Source organism: Mustela nivalis (genome assembly GCF_964662115.1).
Source record: "Mustela nivalis genome assembly, chromosome: 8".
Lineage (NCBI taxonomy): Eukaryota > Metazoa > Chordata > Mammalia > Carnivora > Mustelidae > Mustela > Mustela nivalis.
This window is the reverse complement of record NC_139027.1, coordinates 131,694,229-131,718,493: the sequence shown is the minus strand read 5'-3', so window position 1 is coordinate 131,718,493 and position 24,265 is coordinate 131,694,229. Positions and strand designations below refer to the sequence as shown.

Below are 24,265 nucleotides of genomic sequence, written 5' to 3'. Positions count from 1 at the left end.
GTCAAGCGACTGCCTTCGGCTCAGGTCATGATCATGGAGTCCTGGGATCAAGTCCCACATCAGACTCCCTGCTTAGCAGGGAGTCTGCTTCTCCCCCTGGCCCTCTCCCCTCTCATGTTCTCTCTCTCTCTCACTCTCTCTCTCTCAAGTAAACAGATACAATCTTTAAAAAATAAATTTTTTTAAAATATGCATTAAATTTTTTTAAAAAGTACATTTTTCATTATAAGTAAATCTGTTAAGGTACATGGACAGGGGTTCCTCTCCCTGACCCCAAGCCCCATGCCTACAGGTATCCACAATAAGTAATACTGCTAAAATGCCAGTGTTCGTTAATTTACACACTTATTTGTAAAGTTATTGCTGACCTAAGTAGATAACTAAATGGAAGGAGTTATGTGAAAGTAATGACAATTCTTTCAATGCACTAGTTTCATGACAAAAATCTCAGTGAACTATCATTAAGAATTATTTTTTCAGGGACGCCTGGGTGGCTCAGTTGGTTGGACGACTGCCTTCGGCTCAGGTCATGATCCTGGAGTCCCAGGATCGAGTCCCGCATCGGGCTCCCAGCTCCATGGGGAGTCTGCTTCGCTCTCTGACCTTCTCCTCGCTCATGCTCTCTCTCACTGTCTCTCTCTCAAATAAATAAATAAAATCTTTAAAAAAAAAAAAGAATTATTTTTTCATTATCTCTCAGAGAGCAATTTGATTAACTCTCCCTTCAATTTGATAAAACACACTCAGAAGCACCTGACCGACAGACCATTTGTTAGAGTCATTCGCTTTTTAAACTCTGACACCAACATTTGTAATAGTCCATGTGTTGTTTCAAATGCCAATTTTTTTTTTTTAAACACCCAGTATCAAGACAACACAGTAAAAGAATTACATCCTTCTTTTGGCAGTAAAAAGAGCAACTGTGAAAGGATACTCTGCAAAGCTTTCTCAGGCAGGCCAACTTAAGGATTTAAAAGAACAAAAGCAGGGCGCCTAGGTGGCTCAGTCGGTTAAAGCCTCTGCCTTCGGCTTGGGTCATGATCCCAAGTCCTGGGATCGAGCCCCACATCGGCCCTCTGCTCAGCAGGGAGCCTGCTTCCTCCCTCCCTCTCTGCCTGCCTCTCTGCCTATTTGTGATCTCTGTCAAATAAATAAAATCTTTAAATAAATAAATAAAAGAACAAAAGCTGGGGTGGTGCCTGGCTGGCTCAGTCCGTGGAGCATACATACAACTCTTGTTGCGATTCTAAGTTCAAAACCCACCTTGCGCACAGAGATAACTTGAAAATAAAATCTTAAAGAAAGAAGCAAACAGGGGTGCCTGGGTGGCTCAGTGGGTTAAAGCCTCTGCCTTCCACTCAAGGTCATGATCTTAGGGTCCTGGGATCAGCCCTGCATCTGGCTCTCTGCTCAGCAGGGAGCCTGCTTCCTCCTCTCTCTCTGCCTGCCTCTCTGCCTACTTGTGATCTCTCTCTCTCTGTCAAATAAATAAAGTCTTTTTTAAAAAAAAAAAAAAAGATGGTTGAAAAAACTTTAAATAAAAGAACAAAAGCTTACAAATCTGGAAAATAATTCTCTTAAAGTCATTTGTATTAGTCTGCAAATCCGACTCCCAATTTATAGAAAATACAGAGGACAGAACAATGTGTTAAATGACACCATTCAGGTGCAAAATCCAGACTACAGAAAATTTTGCACAACACAAAACCATTTTTTGCAACAAATAAACTGCAAGGTAAAAAAAGAAAAGCAGTAAGAACTTAAGAAACACAGAAGATGCAACAGCAAACTGTAGTATGTGCATCTGACTCAAACTATCAAAGCTGAGATTAAAGGAATTGAAAATTCAAACATGCCTGGATATAACATCAAGGAATTTCAAATGAGATAATGTGGGTTTTATTTTGTTTTGAATGCTGTAGTTTAAAGATACTCACTAGGAGTGCCTGGGTGGCTCAGTCAGTTGAGCATCCCACTCAGTTTCAGCACAGGTCTTGATTTCAAGGTCTTAACATCAAACCCAGCATGAGGCTCTGTGTGCAGCAAGGAGTCTGCTTGAGATTCTCTCTCTTCCTCTCCCTCTGCCCCACCCCCTCCCACATGTGACCCTCTCTAAAGTAAGTGAATGAATAAATAAATATACTTACTAAAAACACGGATAAAATACAATATGTCACCAAAAAAAAATACAATATGTTATCTGGAACTTGCTTCAAGATAATATGGGAAAGGGTAAATGTTCATAAAAATAAGACTGGCCCGGACTTAGTTTTTCTGAAGCCTAAGGGATAGTTTCATGAGAACTCACTATAGTATTCTCTCTAGTTTATACTTGCAATTTCATAATGAAAGTTTTTTTTTTTAAGATTTTATTTATTTTACAGACAGAGAACACAAGTAAGCAGAGAGGCAGGCAGAGAGAGAGAAAGGCAGAGGCTTTAACCCACTGAACCACCCAGGCGCCCCCATAATGAAAGATTTTTTAAACTGTGCTCATATATCCCTTAAGCAAGCCTTCACAAACCCCAAGTGAAGTCGTTTCAAGACACCATGCAAATGAACTTTAACAGCTCTGACTACAAACAGAAGTCAGGAAATCAATGTGCATAGAAGCATCTTGATGCTCTGAGTATTTATGAAAATAGTCTTTCTTCTATAAATTTTCAGAATTCTGAAGGCTAGACCTCAAAAAGAGTAACAAATACTTTCTCTAGAATATCATCATTTAACATCATCAGTGTATTAGTGTGTATTTAAAAGACAAACTCCAGTGGCGCCTGGGCTCAGTGGGTTAAAGCCTTTGCCTTCAGCTCAGGTCATGATCTCAGGGCCCTGGGACTGAGCCCCGCATCAGGCTCTCTGCTTCCCCCCTCTCTCTGCCTGCCTCTCTGCCTACTTGTGACCTCTCTCTGTGTCTAATAAATAAATAAAATCTTTAAAAAAAAAAAAAAAAAAACCTCCAAAAATAAATAAATGGCATTATGCAATAAAACCACTACCTGCTTATTTCTATTGTAACAGGAAAATACATGTATCAACTTTCAGGTATATAAGTGTTCTAAAATTTGTGAACAACTTTATTTGGATTATATATTTGTATATATTTATAAAAATACATATATGTAAATTATATACATAAGTATACATATATACATAAGTACCCCCCAACATAAGGCTAGCAACCAGGACAAAAGAATTAAAGATATCACAAAAACTTATCTAAGAGGGTACAACTCTGACTTTTATTTATTCCGATTATCTTTATGCCTCATCAAATAAACTTCCACGTCTGACAGTTATATCTACCTAACACAACACCAAAACACTATAAACCTCTGACTATACTTCTGTTCAAAATCCTACTTCCTACTACATCTTTCCTTAAGATGTAAAAGGGAGAAAACAAACTATTGTACATATTTGTGCTTTGCTAATTCACATCAACATAATGAGTTTTTTTTAAGATTTTACTTATTTGGGAGAGAGAGCAGGCAGGAGCAGGAATGAGAGGGAAGGAGCAGAGGAGAGGGAGAAGCAGACTCCCCGCTGAGCAGGGAACCCACATCCGGCTGGATCCCAGGACATTTGGGATCACGACCTGAGCTGAAGCCAGAGGCTTAAATGACTGAGCAACCTAAGCATACCACATCAAATCAAACTTAAAGTCAAAATTTCAGAAACAGAAAAATGTATTTTAAAAATGTATTTTATTTATAAGCAGCCTGCCTTCAGCTCAGGTTATGATCCCAGGGTCCTGGGATCAAGCCCCAAATAGGGCTCCCTGCTTGACAGGAAGCCTGCTTCTCCCTCTCACACTCCCACTGTGTGTGTTCCCTTTCTCGCTGTTTCTCTGTCAAATAAATCAGGAAAACTACTTCTCCCTCTCTACTCCCCTGCTTGTGTTCCCTCTCTCGCTCTCTCTCTCCGTCAAACAAATAAATAAAATCTTTTAAAAACTCATACACCTTGGGGCGCCTGGGTGGCTCAGTGGGTTAAAGCCTCTACCTTCGCCTCAGGTCATGATCCCAGAGTCCTGGGATCGAGCCCCACGTTGGGCTCTCTGCTCCGAGGGGAGCCTGCTTCCTCCTCTCTCTCTCTGCCTGCCTCTCTGCCTACTTGTGCTTTCTCTCTGTCAAATAAATAAAATCTTTAAAAAAAAAAAAAAACTTATACACCTTATTTTTAAAACACATTTAACCTTTTAAGGGAAACAAATCGAAAAAGGGATATATAGTAGGAGCGCCTGGGTGGCTCAGTCATTGGGCGTCTGCCTTTCATGCACAGGTCATGGTCCCAGGGTCCTGGGATCAAGCCTGGCATCCGGCTCCCTGCGCCACATGGAGCCTGCTTCTCCCTGGCCCATTCCCCCTGCCTGTGTTCGCTCACACTTGCGCTCTCTCTGTCAAATAAATAAATAAATAAATTTTTTAAAAGAAACAGAAAAAGGGATCTAATAGACATGCTCTGCAGTCAGGCAGCATTAAATGTAATACTGATTATAACTAAAATTACAGAAATATTTAAATCACTCAGAGCCAAAAATAATTTTTCACTTCAGTACACACTTTCATAAAATAAGAGGACTTTATCTCCTGGATTTTTTAATACAAATAAATTCCCTAAGCTTTTTCCAATTAAAAGAAAGGGGGGACTGTGGGGGTAGACATGGCTTTTTAAGGCACAACACTAACTATGCAAGTCTTGGTCTTGTTTAGTTAAGGAGGTAGTGAGAAATCTATGCTTTACATGCCTAATTAGAAACAAACTAATACCTTATCAGCAGAGGACCAACTTAAAAGATAGTAGAAATTAGAAAAGAAACTAAAATGTTGCAAGTGTAGTAGGAACTATAAAATCTGGAGAGATGTCCATCACATAAAATGAAGTAATAAGATTACAGAAGAGCATGCAAAAATCCCTTCTTTCTAATGTATGCTAAAGTCTACACAGAAAAACATAGAAAAAAGCATACAAAAATATTAATAGTTGCTATCTCTATACTTCATTTTAATAAAGAGTACTTTTTATAAAATCAGAAAAGAACAAATCACTTTTTCTTAATTATGTTAAATAAAAAGTATACATAATATACACATGCAAATGAAACTGAATATAAAGCATTTGACCTTCTTTCCAAAAAATAAGCTCCTATATTATTAAAACTATTTTAAAACAAAAATAGTAAGTTCCTTATGGCACCACACAAAAATTTTAAATGTGTATGTACAGGAGGCAAAGACACACAGTACTAATTCTTACCTAAATTAATACTGCATTAGGAAGAAGTTATGATGGAATTTCTTTCATTATACTTTTTAATAAAAGTAGATATTCAAGCACAGTCTTGAGTATTTAAAGAAAAATACTCCCTGCAGTTGGTTGCAGGCATGTTGGTTATTCACCTAAAGCAACCTTCACTCTAATCTTTACTTATCAAAAAGGAAACCATAGTAAAAACCCATAACTGTAAATGGTAAATCAAATTTTTTTAAAGACTATTTTTAAAGATTTTATTTATGTATTTGACAGAGATCACTGTGTTAAATAAATAAAATATTTTTCTAAAATAAGTTAATTAAATAATTATAAACAAATACATACATAAATAAAAATCCTAATGGATAGGTTGAGAAGAGAAGTGGATATACAAGTCTGGAAATAGCAGAGAGGTTTATCTCACATGAATAATATACAAACATCTAACATATGCACAGAATATATATGTCCCAAAGAAAATGTATAATCCAATGTAGAGTTTCAAAGGAAAAAACAAAGCAATGGAACAACAACAACGAAAAGCAAAAAACAAACCAAAAAAACTTACAGGTCAAGGGGCATCTGGGTGGCTTGGTCAGTTAAGCACCTGCCTTTGGCTCAGGTCATGATCCCAGGGTCCTGGAATCAAGCCCCGCATCGGGCTCTGCTGGGGGTGGGGGGCCTGCTTCTCCCTCTCTTCCCCACTTGGGCTCTCTCTTGCTATCTCTCTCTCTCTCTCAAATAAATAACATCTTAAAAAAAAAAAAAACTTACAAGTCAAGAAAACCTTCCTGATGTTGAAAGACAAAGACACAGGGGCAGGGGTTGAAATTACATAATGAAAGTACTTAGTATATATATGCCCAAGGAAAAATGAGTCAGAATGACCAACACCAATACATAAAAATACTATGAAAAAAAATCTTTCGGACATTCAGGCAAAGACAAAAAGCTAAACCTGCATATAAAGAAAGCCAGATTGACATCGGACTGTAACAGTGATGCTCTCTGCCAGAAGACAATGGAATGACAAATACTCTAGGAAAGAATTTTATAATTGGCCAAACCAGCTGTCAAGTACTGAAGCTACAAACTTTTACACATAGTGGAACTCAAGGAATAAGCACTTCCTGAGAAATGTATTAGAGAATTTCAGACAACCAAAATAACTGCAAAGTCCACATCAACACTTAAAAAAAAAAAAAAAAAAAAAAAAGGTAGAAATTAAATATATATTTAAACACACACACACCCCTAGAAAACTGAATGGTAGGGGCACCTGGGTGGCTCAGTGGGTTAAGCCTCTGCCTTCGGCTCAGGTCATGATCTCAGGGTCCTGGGATCGAGCCCCGTTTCGGCCTCTCTGCTCAGCAAGGAGCCTGCTTCCCTCTCTTTCTCTCTGCCTGTCCCTTCTGCCTACTTGTGATCTCTGTCAAAATAATAAATAAAATCTTAAGAAAGAAAAAAAAGAAAACTGAATGCTAGTTATTACAGACACATTATAACATACAATTACTACATGTTTTAACAACATAGCTATCAATGTACCTATCAAAAATGAGAGGAAAGTGGGGCACCTGAGTGGCTCAGTCATCAGGCATCTGCCTTCGGCTCCCAGGGTCCTGGATCAAGCCCTGAATCAGGCTCTCTGTTCAGTGGGAAGCCTGCTTCTCCCTGTCTCCCTGCTTGTGTTCCCTCTCTCCCTATGTCTCTGTCAAATAAATAAGTAAAATCTTTTTTTTTTTTTTTTTATTTGACAGGCAGAGATTACAAGTAGGCAGAGAGGCAGGCAGAGAGAGAGAGGAGGAAGCAGGCTCCCTGCTGAGCAGAGAGCCCGATGCGAGGCTCGATTCCAGGACCCCAGGATCACGACCTGAGCTGAAGCCAGAGGCTTTAACCCACTGAGCCACCCAGGCGCCCCTAAATAAATAAAATCTTTAAAAAAGAGAGAGAGAGAGAGAGAGGAAAGATAAAAATTAGAACAGGGTACCTGGGTGGCTCAGTCTGTTAAGTATCTGCCTTCAGTAAAGTTCATGATTCCAGGGTCCTGGGACTGCTCAGCAGGGAGTCTGTATCTCCTCTGCCCCTGCCCCCTACCCCCATCCCTGCTCCTGCTCGAGCTCATTCTCTCTCTCTCTGTCTTACAAAAATAAATAAATATCTTTAAAAATTAGAACTTGCTGTTTGCCTTATAGTATTAATTGGAAGTAAAGAATATTAGTTTAAATCAAATACTGGGGAAGAGAAAGAAAAGGTTAATAGGTAAAATTCAATAGTACTCAAAGTGAGAAAACAATAAGCAAAAAAAAGTAACGGTTGGGGAAAGGCTAAGTGTATTACATAAAAGTTTTATTATAAAGACAGCAGCTACAACAAAATAGAACTCTTGTTATTTTTTTTTTTAAACTAAGAACTAGAGCACTTGGCTAAGCTCAGTGTTGCTCTTGATCTCATGGTCATGAGTTCAAATCCCATACTGGGGGTAGAGTTTATTTGTTCACTTCTCAGTTTTGACCACTCTATGTTATGCAGCTGATCAACTTTAGGGTGACCTGAATATAGAGTATATACAGGAACACTATAGTGTCTCTACAACATTTCTTTAAATCTAAAATTATTTCAAAGTAAAAAGAAAAATTTAAGTTTGTGACACAATGTTTTTCACCACTGGACAGTGCTACTAAACCAATCTATTCTTTTAAAAACTAGTAAATATAAAGAGAAAGAGGCTTTTATCCGGACTTTCCTATGTGAACTATATCACACTGGCTGACTAAATAGTTGTTTAGAAGTTTCTTTATTGAAATAGTATAGCTATTAAATGAAAAGGGTATAAAAGAATTAGAATATCAGCATTTGGGATGCCTAGGTGGCTCAGCTGGTTAAGCATCTGCAACTCAGGTCATAATCCCAGGGTCCAGAGATCAAGTCTCATATCAGGCTCCCTGCTTAGTGGGAAGTTTGCTTTTCCTGCTACATGCCATTCTGGCGCTTGTACTCTCTCCCGCTCTCTCTGACAAATAAATAAATAAAAATCTTTAAAAAAAAAAAAAAAAAAGAATATCAGCATTTGTTACTCCTAATAAATTATCAGATAAAACACACTGATCATCAGTAGCTAACATAACAAAGAGAAAGAGAAACACCACGCATCTCCTGATAAACCACACCACCTGGGAAGTCATCACCGTGTGGTAGCCAACCTCCAAAATGGCTACTGGGATCCCCATCTCCTAGAATTCACACCCTTAAGGAGTCCTCTTCCACAAAGTATCCGGGTTGGTCTCGATGACCAAAAGAGCAGAAATTACAGAATGTCACTTCTGTAGTTACAAAAAGCATTACAGCTTTCTTCCTGTCTTCCTTCCTCTCTGATCACCTGCTCTTGCACAGTGCCTGGAGGATACCCAAGCAAGAAACTGAGACCTCTTACAACAGCCATGTAAGTGAGCCACCTTGAAAGCAGATCTTCAGGGCCCTGTCAAACCTTCGGATCACGGCAGCCCTGGATGAAAGCTTCACTGTGAAAGACCTTGAGCCACAACCACCAAGATGAGCCTAACCTTCAGAAATTATGGAAGGAGCTGGGAAAGAAAGGAAAAGAAAGAAACTGTAAGAGATAATAAATGCTGTTTTAAGCTGCTAAATTTGGGCACAATTTGTTACACAGTAAAGATAACTAATATATTTACCAAAAGTAATAACTGAGCCTTAATCTGACCAAGCCTTGATAGCCAAAGCCAACTATCAATTTATTAAATAAAAAAAGAGGGCCAACTTAAACAATATCATAAGAATATATTCAGTAAAATCTAGACAATAAGATACTACAGGGAAAAAAACATAATAAATTCAAAGGACAAAAGGAGATGGAGGAGTAACCTATATTTAAAGAAACTTAAGATACATAACAACCAAATTGTAATGTGTGAATCTCCTTTGGATTTGATTCAAACAAAGAAAGGAAAGAACTAGAAGATTAAATTGTGATTGTATATTTGGTGCTACTAAGATATATTATAATTTTTGTTATGTAATAAAGGTATTATGGTTATGTACTTGTTTTTTCTGAAAGACTGTCCTTATCTTTTAGAGACACTTAAGGAAATCATAAAATGCCTGATTATTTGCTTCAAAATAATATGGGGGAAGAGAGTAAATGGACATATAGATGAAACAACATTGGCCATAAACCTGAATGAGTGATGAGTAATGGGGACCAATACTATTCTACTTTTTAGGTTTGAAATTTGCCAAAATACAAGAAAAAAGTAGTACAGCTGCAAGAGGATCAAGAAAACAATAACCTAAGGGGCACATGGGTGGCTCAGTGGATTAAGCCTCTGCCTTTGGCTCAGGTTGTGATCTCGAAGGTCCTGGGCTCCAGCCCCGCATCGGGCTCTCTGCTCAGCAGGGAGCCTGCTTTGCCCTCTCTCTCTCTCTCTGTCCACTGCTTTGCTTACTTGTGATTTTTCTCTCTCTCTGTCAAATAAAGAAATAAAATCTTAAAAAATAATAACAACCTAAATTGGAGATAAGCATCAGTAGAAAATTCTCAGACTATAAGAGACTTTTACCCAATTTTAGCTGTGTCTTTCTCAAAACCTCTCCTTCAAACAAGGATACAGAGTTCTAGAACTCTGGGTTGAAGAGAGCTCACATGTATTCCACTAAATTTGAGAGCAGTTATTAAGTTATAAGTTGAAACAGCTACCTAAAAACAGATTAGGTCTGTCTGTGATGATGAAAAAGTTACAGAAATACAAAGATATCACTGATTTGTACACTTAAAAATAGTAAATTTTAGGGGCACCTGGGTGGCTCAGAGGGTTAAGCCTCTGCCTTCGGCTCAGGTCATAATCTCAGGGTCCTGAGATCGAGCCCCACATCGGGATCTCTGCTCAGCAGGGAGCCTGCTTCCTCCTCTCTCTCTGCCTGCCTTTCTGCCTACTTGTGATCTCTGCATGTCAAATAAATAAATAAAATCTTTAAAAAAAAAAAAAAACTGTGCTTTAAAAAAAAATAGTAAATTTTAGGGCGCCTGGGTGGCTCAGTGGGTTAAGCCACTGCCTTCGGCTCAGGTCATGATCTCAGGGTCCTGGGATCGAGTCCCGCATCGGGCTCTCTGCTGTGCAGGGAGCCTGCTTCTCTCTCTCTCTCTCTCTCTCTCTCTGCCTGCCTCTCCATCTACTTGTGATTTCTCTCTGTCAAATAAATAAATAAAATCTTTAAAAAAAATAGTAAATTTTATGTATTTACCACAATAAAAGAATTTTTAAATGATTCGATATATTACATACAAGATATATATTAAAAGGCATAACTTCATCTTGTATAAAAACATACAAGCTACAAAGAATGTAATGAAAAATACTAGAAGGGCACCTGGCTGGCTCAGTCAGAGGTACATGAGACTCTTAATCTTGGGGTTGTGAGTTCAAGCCCCATGTTGGATATAGATAAATAAATAAACCTAGAAAAAAAAAAAAAAAAAGAATACTGGGGCACCTGGGTGGCTCAGTCAGTTAGGCATCCGACTCCTGGTTTCAGCTCAAGTCATGATCTCAGGGTCATGAAATCATGCGCCACATGAGGCTCTGTGCTCTACGGGGTGGGAGTCTGCTTGGGATTCTTTCTCTCTGCCCCCATGCTCCTTCCCTCCTCTCCCACTAATAAATTTTTTTTTTAATCTTTAAAAAAAAAAATACTGGAAATGCAGGCATTAAATTCAGAAATTTTTATCAAAAAACATTATAGAAGTACTTTCACATTTTCTTTTTTTTCCCCACAGATGTTTTCAAAGGCAAATGCCTTGTGTTTAAATATGTGAAATTTGGGATCCTGCGTGGCTCAGTTGGTTAAGCAACTGCCTTTTGCTTGGGTCATGATGCCGGAATCCTAGGATGGAGTCCCCTGTCAAACTCCCAACTCTGCGGGGAGTCTGCTTTTCCCTCTGACCTTCCCTCTCATGCTCTCTCTTCTCATTTTCTCTTTCTCAAATACATAAATAAAATCTTTAAAATAAATGAATAAATATTAAATTTAATGAAAATAATCAGTTAAAGACCAATAAATCCCCCACCCCGAGAAAACATGGGCAAAAAATACGAAGTTTATTGAATAAAGAAAAACAAATAGGGGCGCCTGGGTAGCTCAGTGGGTTAAGCCTCCGCCTTCGGCTCAGGTCATGATCCCATGGTCCTGGGATGGAGCCCCACATCGGGCTCTCTGCTCAGTAGGGAGCCTGCTTACCCTCCTCTCTCTCTCTCTCTCTCTCTGCCTGCCTCTCTGCCTACTTGTGATCTCTCTCTCTGTCAAATAAATAAATAAAATCTTTAAAAAAAGAAAAAGAAAAAGAAAAACAAATACCCTTTAAATATTTGATGGGGGAAGAACATTTAATCTCATTCCTCATTCCTAATATTAGAGATATTAGGAATAGAGATAGCAAATTAAAACTATAATAAAATCTACACAAGAAAATTCACTATAGCACTCTGCTGTTATATAACAACATACTGGAAACAAACTGTTCATCAATGATAAACTGGTTAAATAAATTAATAAAACAACCATTTGCCTGGGAAAAAATAAAGGAATTAGACCTATATGTATTGATACAAAACCATTTTTAAAGTACTTAAAGTACACAGTTAAATGTAACAAAGTACAAAACCCAGTTATTTTTAACATGCTACAATCTGTGCTCATCGGAAAAGGAATAGATGGGCGTCTGGGGGGCTCAGCCAGTCAAGCGTCTGCCTTCGGCTCAGGTCATGATCCCAGGGTCCTGGGACCGAGGCCCACGTCGCGCTCCCTGCTCAGGAGGAAGCCTCCTTCTTCCTCTCCCTGCCTCTCTGCCTACTTGTGCTCTCTCTCTCTCTGTCAAATAAATAAATAAAATCTAAAAAAAAGGAGGGGCTAGATATATAAATTATAAAGACACAGATAAGTTTGTAAACATACACAAAAGAAAATGCTACCAAGTGACTGCCTAACAAAGGAACTGGGAAACAGCAAAAACACAAAAAGTGGGAGGGAAACCTCACTTCACAGTCTTCTAGAGTCTGAATTTTTGTTAGCCATGTAAATGTGTAACTAATTTTTGTTAACAATATGAAAAACTGCTTTGTTTTGTTTTGAAAAAGGGGAAGAGAGACACATGAGTGGTTCAGTCAGGTAAGCATCCGACTCTTGATTTTTCAGTCATGATCTCAAGGTTGTGAGACTGACCCCAGGTTGGGCTCCTGCTGGTTTTGCTTTTGAATGATCCATAAAACAAGTAACGTGCTTTTCAACCCTACGTTGAGTACTGAGTGTCTGATTCAGGAATGAAGTCTTAAAACACTGCCAGTCAGTCATATCCTCCTGAGGTATGACTGACTATTATTTGTTTGCTATGCATCTTTAACTAAAAGGCCATACTGCCAAACACAGAAAACATTAGTAACATAAAGCAGATTAATGCTTGCTTCCAACCTTTAGAAGTTCATCATGGACTCTAAGAGCCACAAAAAATAACCTTAGCAATGGTTCAATAGTATGACTGTAAATGAGACAAGAGTGGCACTCAGGACACACAGGAAAGGAAGGCCCTTCTTCTTTTAATTTATTTACTGAGAGAGAACGTGTATGCACACCAAGCACTCCAAGCAGACTCCGTGCTGAGCTCAGAGCCCAACATGGAACTCAATCTCACAACCCTGAGAGATCAGGACCTGAGCCAATAATCAAGAGTCAGATGCTTAACCCAGATGCTTAACCAACTGAGCCACCCAGGCACCCCATTTTTTTCACCCTTCTAAAATGAGTGTTTTTCCCATCTAACTGATAGCTCATGGTTTCTTCTACTTTTCTATGGGAGGCAGTTCCTCCGCTCTCATATAGAGAGGAAAAAACTTAATGTACCAAAGTTCTTCATGTTCAACAGTCTGCAGTTCCATCTGTAACAAACACTAATACAATTTTAAAGTAAGTAAATAATCTCCCTAACTGAAACTATCTCTCAGGAATTCATTTAAATCCTTCCCTGGATTACTCCAGCCTCAAGCAATCTCTCCTTCCTCTGAACTCCAAAAGCAATTATTTGTACAATTTATTTGGCAATTAATCCTGCATTGCCTTGTTAAACCTCTTTCATTATTCTGATATGTTATTTAAATCTTCTCTAGTTATCTAACTTTCATGTTTATTTCTCATCTCCCCAAATAGACTATAAATTTCTTGAGAGGAAGAGATAAGTCCTTATATATTGAAAAAAATATATATATATTGAAAAACACAGAGTAGCTGGTACATGTAAATACAAAGATATTTGTGGATTTAGAAAGAAAAAATCAGTTACATTCAGAAAACATTCAAAGCCATACCAACTAAGTTAAGAATCCTCAGGTCAGAGCTGATAGGCCTATGTACAATTTGGTTTCCCTGATTCCTGAAGAATGTGAGGTGGTAAAAAGGGCATGGCCTCTGCAATCAAGACCTCAGTTTGGATCCTCTGTAGCTTGAGTATTTGAACCTATAAACTTAACCTATAAACTTCAATTCCTTCATCACTAAGATGAGGACAGTATACCCACCTATAAAAGGCTTTATGATTGTTAAATAAGAGTTGATATAAAACCACAGGATTCCTTATTTCAGAGATTCTTAATTTTTCTTTTTTAAGACTGTCTCTACTTGACAGAAAGAGACACACACGAGAAAGGGGAACATAAACAAGGGGAGTGCGAGAGGGAGAAGCAGGCTTCCACTCGAGCAGGGAGCCCAATGCAGGCTCGATCCCAGGACCCTGGAATCATGACCTGAGCTGAAAGCAGATGCTTAATGACTGAGCCATCCAGGCTCCCCTCTTGAATTTTTTTCATCTAGGAAATCAGAAGATGTCCTTCTATCTTCAGTATCCCATAGCTGAACTGGCAGTTTTACCTAGCAGTACATAAAATAATGCGTTGTATAATGTGAACCTGATTAAATTTGGTAACAGCTAGCAGCATCCTCAATAAATGCTAGCTTCAACTCCCCTCTCCTTCACAGCCATTCACACACTATCATATGAACAGAAAACAATTCCTTCAGCAGCACAGATGGAAATGCCAACAAATGTATTCAAAGTGCTGAGTACTTTGGCATATAGTATATCCTCAATAAATAGGAACCATTACTACTGCTTCTCTGAATTCATTGCAGAAATATCTGAGTGCCTACTATGTACATGCCATCATTCTTGGCACTAAAGATACAGCAGTAAACAAAGTAACTCCCTGTCTTCACAGAGTTTATGTCCTATTAGTACATATACTTTCTATGGCACACAAAAGTAGTTAAAAAAAAAAAATCACAAGTGAGTCAACAGATTGTCCCATATACTGAAAAGCTAAGCAGAAAGATACTAAAACACAACCAAAACTCAAAATAAAGTCCTGGAAGCAAAACAAGGCATTCAAGCATTTCTGCTCTAAGCAAAGGTTTGGGAATAAGTAGAACCAGAAGAGCTACTAAATAGGAAGGGAGGGAAGGAGGCAGGAAAGAAGGGAGGAAAATAGGGGAAGGGTAGGGGGAAAAGGAAAGAAGAAAAAGGGGGAAAAAAGGACAATAAAGGGAAATATAACATCACCTCCAGTTTCTAAAATTAAAACATACATTAGGGGCGCCTGGGTGGCTCAGTGGATTAAGCCGCTGCCTTCGGCTCAGGTCATGATCTCAGGGTCCTGGGATCGGGTCCCGCATCGAGCTCTCTGCTCAGCAGGGAGCTTGCTTCCCTCTCTCTCTCTCTCTCTGGCTGCCTCTCTGTCTACTTGTGATTTCTCTCTGTCAAATAAATAAATCTTTAAAAAAAAAAAAATTATCAGGTTTGTGTTAAAAAAAAAAAACATACATTAAATTCATTTGAAAGAGAAATAATAATTTGGGTTATTTGTGAAACATTAGGAGACAGCAAATTAGGTCTTTAAAAATCATCTTATAAATGTGTCAACAAGTCATTTTTCTAAAGCTTGTAAAGATTTGCAGCTAATTGTAGCCGAAGATTTGAATAGCAGACTCTTAGAAAAAAGAATACTGATATAAGGCTCCAACGAAATCTCATGCAAATAAAAGCAAAGGGAAAAGGAGTTAAAAAGCATAACTGACCAACAGTTAGGACTAAGTCTGAAAAACTACTCTGAAAAGTAAGAACTCAAAGTGTAAAAGTCTAACATCATTTAATAAAGAGGCAAAGAATCCCTACGACCTTCAGAATGCCAAAGGCATTATAACAATTTGCTTTGCATTAAATCACAATACAATGTTATATTCATGAAAGACACATATTTGTGTGTTATATTATGTTGTCTGCACCAAAGCCTAAACTCCTTTCTAAGCAGGGACCTTTTCTCACTCATCTTTTTATCCCTGAGGATGCTTTACACAGTTAAGAAATTAGTATTTTTTAAAAAGTGTTGGGGCGGGCGCCTGGGTGGCTCAGTGGGTTAGGGCCTCTGCCTTCGGCTCGGGTCATGGTCCCAGGGTCCTGGGATCGAGCCCCATGTCGGGCTCTCTGCTCAGCCTGCTTCCTCCTCTCTCTCTGCCTGCTTCTCTGCTTACTTGTGATCTCTGTCAGTCAAATGAATAAATAAAATCTTTGGGGGGTAAAAAAAAAAAAGTGTTGGGGCACCTACCTGGCTCAGGCAACAGAACATCAAACTCTTGATCTTCAGGTCATTAGTACAAGCCCCATGTTTGGCAGGAGCCCACTTAAAAAAAAAAGCCAGGGCGCCTAGGTGGCTCAGTCGCTTGAGCATCCAACTCTTGGTTTCAGGCTCAGGTAGTGTGATCTCATGGATGGAGAGGTTGTGCCTGCCCAGGCCCTACTGCTAGAGATAAGAGGATCTGTTCGAGGTGCTCTTCCCACTGCCCCTCCCCCTCCAAAGTCAATGAATAAATCTTAAAAAAAAAAAAAAAAAGTCCTCATGATGTGACAGAATTCAAGAAAATAGGTAACACTTTATGCAAATAAAAAAGCATTTAATATTTTTAGGTTCAAAATAACTGAGAGGGGCGCCTGGATGGCTCAGTATGTTAAGCCTCTGCCTTCGGCTCAGGTCATGATCTCAGGGTCCTGGGATCAAGCCCCACATGAAGCCCTCTGCTCAGCAGGGAGCCTGCTTCCCCCTCTCTCTGCCTACTTGTGATCTCTTTGTGTCAAATGAATAAATAAAATCTTTTTAAAAAAATAAATAAATGAAGAAAATAACTATCTAAAACTTTTCATTCTCAAAAGATGACCATATGGCAAAGTAAGCTAAAGCAGATGTTTACTTTAAGGTTTTCTCATACCTCGTTCTCAAGACTGAGAAGTGTACAATTAATCAACATTTACTGAATGGCCACTATGTTTTTAGTCCCTGAGCAGATCCATAAATTCAGCATGATCCTCTAAAAGGATGCCCACCAATATGACTCTTCACTTGGGGTACTTTGAAGCCCCACAAAGGGTGTAGAGATTACGTAAATAAATAAAACTTTAAAAAAAAATTTTAGGGGTGCCTGGGTGGCTCAGTGGATTGGGCCTCTGCCTTCCACTCAGGTAATGACCTCAGGATCCTGGGATCAAGCCCCGCATCTGGCTCTCTGCTCAGTGAGAAGCCTGCTTCCTCCTCTGTCTCTGACTACTTTGATCTCTCTGTCAAATAAATAAATAAAATCTTTAAAATAAATAAATAAATAAAATAAAAATAAAAAATAAACTTTTTAAATAAATAAATAAAAGGATGCTCACTACCTAGTCAGGGAGATTAACATCAATAAAGCAATTTGTTACATATGCCATCTTGTGATGGGTACCAAGTGCCAAGGTAGGCAGAACAGACTAGAAGCTTGGTGAAAGAAATAACTACAAGTTCAGATGAACAGGAAAAACACAAAATTAAAGATAGAGCCTGAATTGAACCCTGGATAGTTTAACAAGAAAAATGAAACCAAAGCTTTCTAGTTGTTCAAGCCAAAAACTTGAGTCATCCTTAATTCTTCCCCTTCTCTACTGCCACACCCCACCCTACCCGCCATTCCCCACACTAAATCCATCACAAAATTCTGTTGACTGTACCTTCAAAATACATAGAAAATCTGACCCACTTCTTATCACCTCCACTGCCACCACCTAGGTCTAAGCCAACATTATCTCATACCTGGATTACAGTAATAGCATTCTAATAAATCTCCCTGCTTCTTGTCCTCTTAAGGCTACTTTTCATAAAGCAGCTAAAGGGATCTCTTTAAAGCCTAATTCAGTTTATTTGTTCTCTGCTAAAATAACTACTGTAAAGAAGGGGTATGTGTATATGTATACAAGCACAAAGAAAAATGAGTGGAAAGACAGACACACAAAATCTTCAATAATGGAGAATGACATTTACTAGTAATCTTTATTTGCTCTTTGGTTTATTTTCTCCATTGTACTTTTCTGTATTTTCCACATGAACATGAATTATTTTTGTAACAAAAAATGAAATGCTTTAATTAGAAGGGGAAAAAATGGTCAGAAGATCTTTCTGGAATAACCAAAAATAAAAAACCCACAGTGGCTCTCCACCATGCTCAAAGTAAAAGATGGAAACAGTAGAGCCACCACACTACCTCTCAGATTTCTTCTCTTACTACTTACTCCTTTATTCACTGTGCTCTAGCACACCGACCACCTTACTGTTGTTCAAATACACTAACAATGCTCCTACCAAAGGGCCTCTGCACTGGCTGTCCTCACTCCCCATTATTCACAAAGCTTATTTCCTGGACGCTCTATTCAAACCCTACTTTCGGGATGCCTGGGTGGCTCAGTTGGTTAGGCGGCTGCCTTCGGCTCAGGTCATGATCCCAGCATCCTGGGATCGAGTCCCACATCGGGCTCCTTGCTTGGCAGGGAGCCTGCTTCTCCCTCTGCCTCTGCCTGCCGCTCTGTCTGCCTGTGCTTGCTCTCGCTTCTCTCTCTATGACAAATAAATAAATAAAATCTTAAAAAAAAAAAAACCTACTTTCTCAGAAAAGGTTACCATCTAAAGTGTAAATCCCACAACATACATACACACCACTTTCCAGTCTCCTTATGAGGTTTTCTTTTTTCCATAGTCGTTCTGGTCCCTGATGTATCCCTAACATCTAGAGAACAGCCAGACACAGGGCTAGCACTCAATAAATCTCTGTAGAATAAACAAAAACATGGAAACAGAAATGAGAAGTAAAAGATTTAGGATAACTTGAGGATGTATGTATCAGGGGCTGAAGACCAAAAAAAAAATCAATCTGATAAGAACAGAGAATACCTGGAGCAAAGAAGCCTTCCACAGGTAAAGAGACTTGGTTAACACTAAGCAACTAAAAAAAAATGAGAGATCTGAAGGATGGAAAGTTGACAAAGACAAAAAAGGCTATGGGGCCAGAAGAAAATTTAGGTCAAGAGGAAAGGGATAAAATAGCTGGAAGAGAAAAGGGGCTGAGAAGAAGGGCGGCATGAAGAGGACAGAGAAGTTATAGATACAGAAGTCAAGAGGAAGGAGGAGACTGTACAAGGGGGGAGCAAGAGACCACAGAGAAGTGGAGGCTATGGTTAAATCACAACACTGTTGTTCAATTCTAAGACCTACCAATCCTGAAAAAGATATACATTATATGCCTTTAGTTCCAAAATATAAATGACTTATGAGTGCTAAAACACACAAAGATATGTATGTTTATCTGCTGTATCATGTTGAACATTCAAATTGCTCACTGCAGAAATGCATAAGAATTTAAAAAGTTATGGGTACCTAGCTGGCTCAGTATGTAGAGCATCTGACTACTGATCTTGCAGTTGTGAGTTCAAGCCCCACACTGGCTACAGAGATTACCTTTTTTTTTCCCCCACCCCAGAGATTACTTTTAAAAACAAAATAAGTCAGTTAAGCATCTGACTTTTCATTCTGGGTCGGGTCCTGATTCAGGATCATGGATGGGATTGAGCGGCAGGTCAGGCTCCACGCTCAGCAGGGAGTCAGCTGGAGATTCTCTCTCTTCCTCTCCCTCTGCTCCTACCCCTACATAAGCACTCTCTCTCTAAAATAAATAAATCTTAATTAAAAATAGAAGAAGGTGTGCCTGAGTGGCTCAGTGGATTGGGCCTCTGCCTTCAGCTCAGGTCATGATCTCAGAATCCAGGGATCAAGCCCCACATCAGGCTCTCTGCTCAGCAGGGAGCTGCTTCCCCTCTCTCTCTGCCTGCCTCTCTGCCTAGTTGTGATTTCTCTCTGTCAAATAAATAAATACAATCTTTAATAATAAATAGGAAGATTCTCTCCCTCCCTCTGCCACCCCTTAGCCCCCCCAAAAAAAGGATTTAAAAGGTTAAATTTATATAATCAGAATATTTTAATGATTCCTTAACCACTGTAGGCATTTGCCATGAAAGAGAGAGATGAAGCCAAGTACAAGTGGGCAATCCCAATCTTTTTTGTAATCTGCTCATTATTCCACTCTGCCAGTTTACAGAACTAGGCAACTTAGACTTCCTTCACTAGGAAAACAGTGTAATAGGATTCGCCTTCAAATTTGAGGTAGCCAAACTGCAACATAAGTATCAACTTTAATATAAAGTCTACTGACCTTCTGAAACATTAACAAGAACATGAAACAGAAGTTAAAATGTTTTTTGACTCCACATCAAATTAATACTGAGCTTATGCAAATCTTTCAAAATTTTTGTTTTAATTTTTTGAGCATTCCTCAATACAGTTTAAAACCCTATAAAATTAAGTATCTACACAGCACTAAAATAATGACTTTATGTGTCTACATTCTCAGAGGCATAATGAATCTACTAAATAAAAAAACAAAAAAAATTCATTTGACTCAAAAGATTTTTAAGTAACACTGCAAGTTCAGTGTTATGGCCACAGATGAAACAAACAAACAGTACCTTAGATGGGTGAATTTATGCATTCATCATTAAAAGCTGGCTAGGTGCCATTTTATCATTGATAGAATAGCTTCAAATTCCACTCAGAGCACCACTGCAACTGCACTGAATCCAGTAGTATAAGCATGCCTGCATGTTATTATGAGGAATCGTGGAAAATTTCACAGGCTGACATCCAGAATGTCTGCGGTTCTTTTTCATATTTCTTTCTTCCTGCAAAGCAGTTATTAGACCAGTAGCTGTTTTATTTTTTTAAGCTGGAAATTTCCACTGTTGTTTTTTTTTATTTTTAAACTAGCCTTCTTAAATATAAATTGCAAATTTTCCCAAAATTCCAACATGAAAGAATAATTCTGACAGGAAAGGATTAAAATATAGCTCTTCAAATTAGGGTGAGAGGACTGGTTGTAAGCAAACTAAGGTGTCACTTTTTAAGGAGGAGTGGCGGAAAGGATCCAGGGAAATACTTAGGAGATTTAAAGTTCCAGTAATTCAATATAAATACTAAATGTGATAAATAGCATATTGTGAAGCTGGTACTTTCTCATTAGCTTGCAGGGGAGGCATTCAAAAGCTAATACAATCAGTAGAATAGGTAAGCACAGAAACCATGAAAAGAGAAGACAGTATACTATAGCTTGGTGAGGAAGGACTACACTCTACACTAACAGAGGTCAAGTCACAGAGATCAGTAAGGGTTAAAGGAAGAAAGACAAACCGGCATGACTAAGATTCAGAGCTTACAAAGGTCTCCAACACTTTTTCATTAGTATTATACCAGACTGATATATTTGATGTTTTTAATCTTAATCTGTAATAATAAATAAGGAAGTAGACAAGAATGTATTGTTGCATTTTTATTAAAGAGGTAAAATGACATATCAAGCTCCAGGCTATTTAAGATGAAAAGTGACTTTTAATAGTTAAATACAGTAGAAAATTTACTACGTTTAATAACTGATTTGTTCTAAGTTAATAATTTTACTTTTTCCTTCGATTTACATGAATAAAAAAATGGGATTATAATACATGTCTACATTACTGCTAACCAAGCTTTAAAGCACTTGTTATTCCCCAAAATATACATATAACCAAAAACTTAAGCATTAGTACACAGACACTGTTGATCATCAATAAAGATCTGTACCACCAAAGACTGAGAAAATATTTGCAAAACGTATCTGATAAAGAGGTATTTCCAGAATATACATTTTTTAAAAGAAACTCTTAAAACTCGTAACAAGATGCGTCTGGGTGGCCTAGTCATTAAGCATCTGCCTCTGGCTCAGGTCACAATCCCAGGGTCCTGGTCACAATCCCAGGGTCCTGGGATCGAGCCCCGTGTTGGGTTCCCTGCTCGGAGGGAAGCCTATTTCTCCCTCTCCAACTCCCCCTGACAGTGCTCCCTCTCTCACTGTCTCTCTCTCTCTCTCTCTCTCTCTCTCTGTCAAATAAATAAAATCTTAAAAAAAAAAAAAAACCCTTAGGGCACCTGGGTGGCTCAGTGAGTTAAGCCTCTGCCTTCAGCTAGGGTCATGATCTAGGGGTCCTGGGATTGAGCCCCACATCCGGCTCTCTGCTCAGCAGGGAGCCTGCTTCCCTCTCTCTCTCTGCCTGCCTCTCTGCTTACTTGTGATCTCTCTCTCTGTCAAATAAATAAAATCTTTTTAAAAATAAAATAAATAAATAAATAACTCCTAACAAAAGGAGGGGGAATAGAAGGAAGATCTATATTGATACAAGGGAAATCATTAGACCTTTAAGTATCATCTTACTTAGTGGTCAAAGACTACTCCCTAAGACTGAGAATAAGACAAAGATGAAAGATATCCCCCCAAATTGATCAAACTGATCACAATCAAAATCCCAGGACTCTCCTGAAAGCATTAGTCATTATAATAAAGGAAAAAGGAAAAAAAAAAAAAAAGGAAAGAAACAAAACCATACTGATTCAAAAGGTAGAAATAAAACTATTCACAAGCAACAGGATCACTTCTGCATATAATCCTAAAACTACATAAAAGCTACTAAAAAATGAAATCAGCAAGATTACAAAATATACAGGATATAAAAATTAGTCATATTTCTATATATTAACAAAATTATTAGAAAGTTGAAATTTCTTAAATACTATGTACAATCACATTTTAAAATATGGAATTTAGTGATAAATTTGACAAGAAGATCTATATGCTGATAACTACAAAACACTAAGAGAAATTAAAGAAGACCTAAGTAGAGAGATCTAGAACATGTTCACAGAAGACACGTTTTTAAGAAATCAATTCTTCCCCAATTATCAACTGACCCAATGCAATCACAATCAAAACCACACCAGAGATTCTGCAGAGATGAACAAGATTTTTCTAACAACTGTATGGATATGCAAAGGGCCTAAAAGAGCCAAAACAAATAGGAGGGGGAAAAGACAAAGTTGGATTATTTACCCTATCTGACTTCAAGACTGGGGTTAAGACAGAACTGACCTACATATATTTGGCTGATTTTTTTTTTTAAGATTTTATTTATTTATTTGACAGACAGAGATCACAAGTAGGCAGAGAGGCAGGCAGAGAGAGAGAGGGGGTAGCAGGCTCCCTGATGAGCAGAGAGCCAGATGTGGAGCTTGATCCCAGGACCCTGAAATCATAACCTGAGCCACCCAGGCACCCCTATTTGACTGATTTTCAACATAGGTACCACATCAAAGAAATGGCAAATACATAATCTTTTCAACAAATAGTGGTGGAAAAATTCAACAGCCATATACCAGACTATGAACCTCAACTCTTATCTCACATATACAAAAATTAACTCGAATGATCATAGACTCAAATTTAATAGCTAACCCTATAAAACTTCTAAAAGAAAACATAAGGGAAAATCTTAATAACCTTGGGTTGGGCTATGATTTCTTAAATACAAGAAAAAAGGCATGAACTATTAAAAAAATTAATAATTCCAGTAACATTAAAAACTTTTGCTCTTTTTTTTTGTTTTAAAATTTTTTTTATTTTTTTATTTGACAGAGAGAGATCACAAGTAGGTAGAGAGGCAGACAGAGAGAGAGGAGGAAGCAGGCTCCGCCGAGCAAAGAGCCTGATTCGGGGCTCGATCCCCAGACCCTGAGATTGTGACCCAAGCCGAAAGCAAAGGCTTAACCCGCTGAGCCACCCAGATGGCCCAAAAACTTTTGCTCTTCTAAAAAGTTATGAAAATGTGGGGCACCTGGGTGCCTCAGTGGGTTAAAGCCTCTGCTTTTGGCCCAGATCATAACCCCAGGGACCTGGGATCTAGCTCTCTGCTGGGCGGGGATCCTGCTTCCCATTCCCCTCTCTCTGCCTGCCTCTCTGCCTACTTGTGATCTCTGTCAAATAAATAAACTAAAAATCTTAAAAATAGGGGCACCTCGGTGGCTCAGTGGGTTAAAGCCTCTGCCTTCAACTCATGTCATGATCCCAGGGTCCTGGGATAGAGCCCCACATCGGGCTCTCTGCTCTACAGGGAGCCTGCTTCCTCCTCTCTCTCTCTCTCTACCTGCCTCTCTGCCTACTTGTGATCTCTGTCAAATAAATAAATAAAATCTTAAAAAAAAAAAAAAACTTAAAAATAAATAAGTAAATAAAACATTATGAAAATGAAACAGCTGACCACAGTCGCAAAAAAAAAATTTTTTTTTTAAAGGGAAAACAAGCGTGCATGCAGGGGCGAGGGGAGAGGAGCAAAGAAAGAGAATCTTTTTTTTTTTTTTTTAAAGATTTTATTTATTTGACAGATCACAAGTAGGCAGAGACGCGGGAGGGGTTGGGGTAGCCCTCTGCCTGCCTCTCTGCCTACTTGTGATCTGTCAAATAAATAAATAAATAAATAAATACTTTAAAATAATAATAATAATAATAAAAATAAAGCCACAATGAAATACCACTATATACCCAGAATAGCTAACACTGAAAAGACACCATACTGAGGTGCCTGGCTGGTTCAGTCACTGGAGCCTAGACTCTTTTTTTTTTTTTTTTTTAATTTGACAGAGAGAGATCACAAGTAGGCAGAGAGACAGAGAGACAGAGAGGAGGAAGCAGG

The 24,265-nt window shown here is 38.5% G+C and overlaps 1 protein-coding gene across 13 annotated transcripts in view; it reads right to left on the bottom strand.

Annotated features, from left to right (window-relative positions):
* The window catches only part of NCOA3 (nuclear receptor coactivator 3), a 139,172-nt gene that overhangs the window by 98,547 nt on the left and 16,360 nt on the right, over nucleotides 1-24,265 (bottom strand). For 3 of the 13 annotated variants that reach the window (XM_082744789.1, XM_082744795.1, XM_082744794.1), the window contains exon 2: nucleotides 8,690-8,840. The exons of 8 other annotated variants lie outside the window; for them this stretch is intronic. The gene's annotated coding sequence lies outside the window, so the exon portion shown is untranslated. The remainder of the gene's footprint in view (nucleotides 1-8,689; nucleotides 8,841-24,265) is intronic. 2 more of the 13 variants (XM_082744788.1, XM_082744793.1) reach the window with 1 other exon arrangement.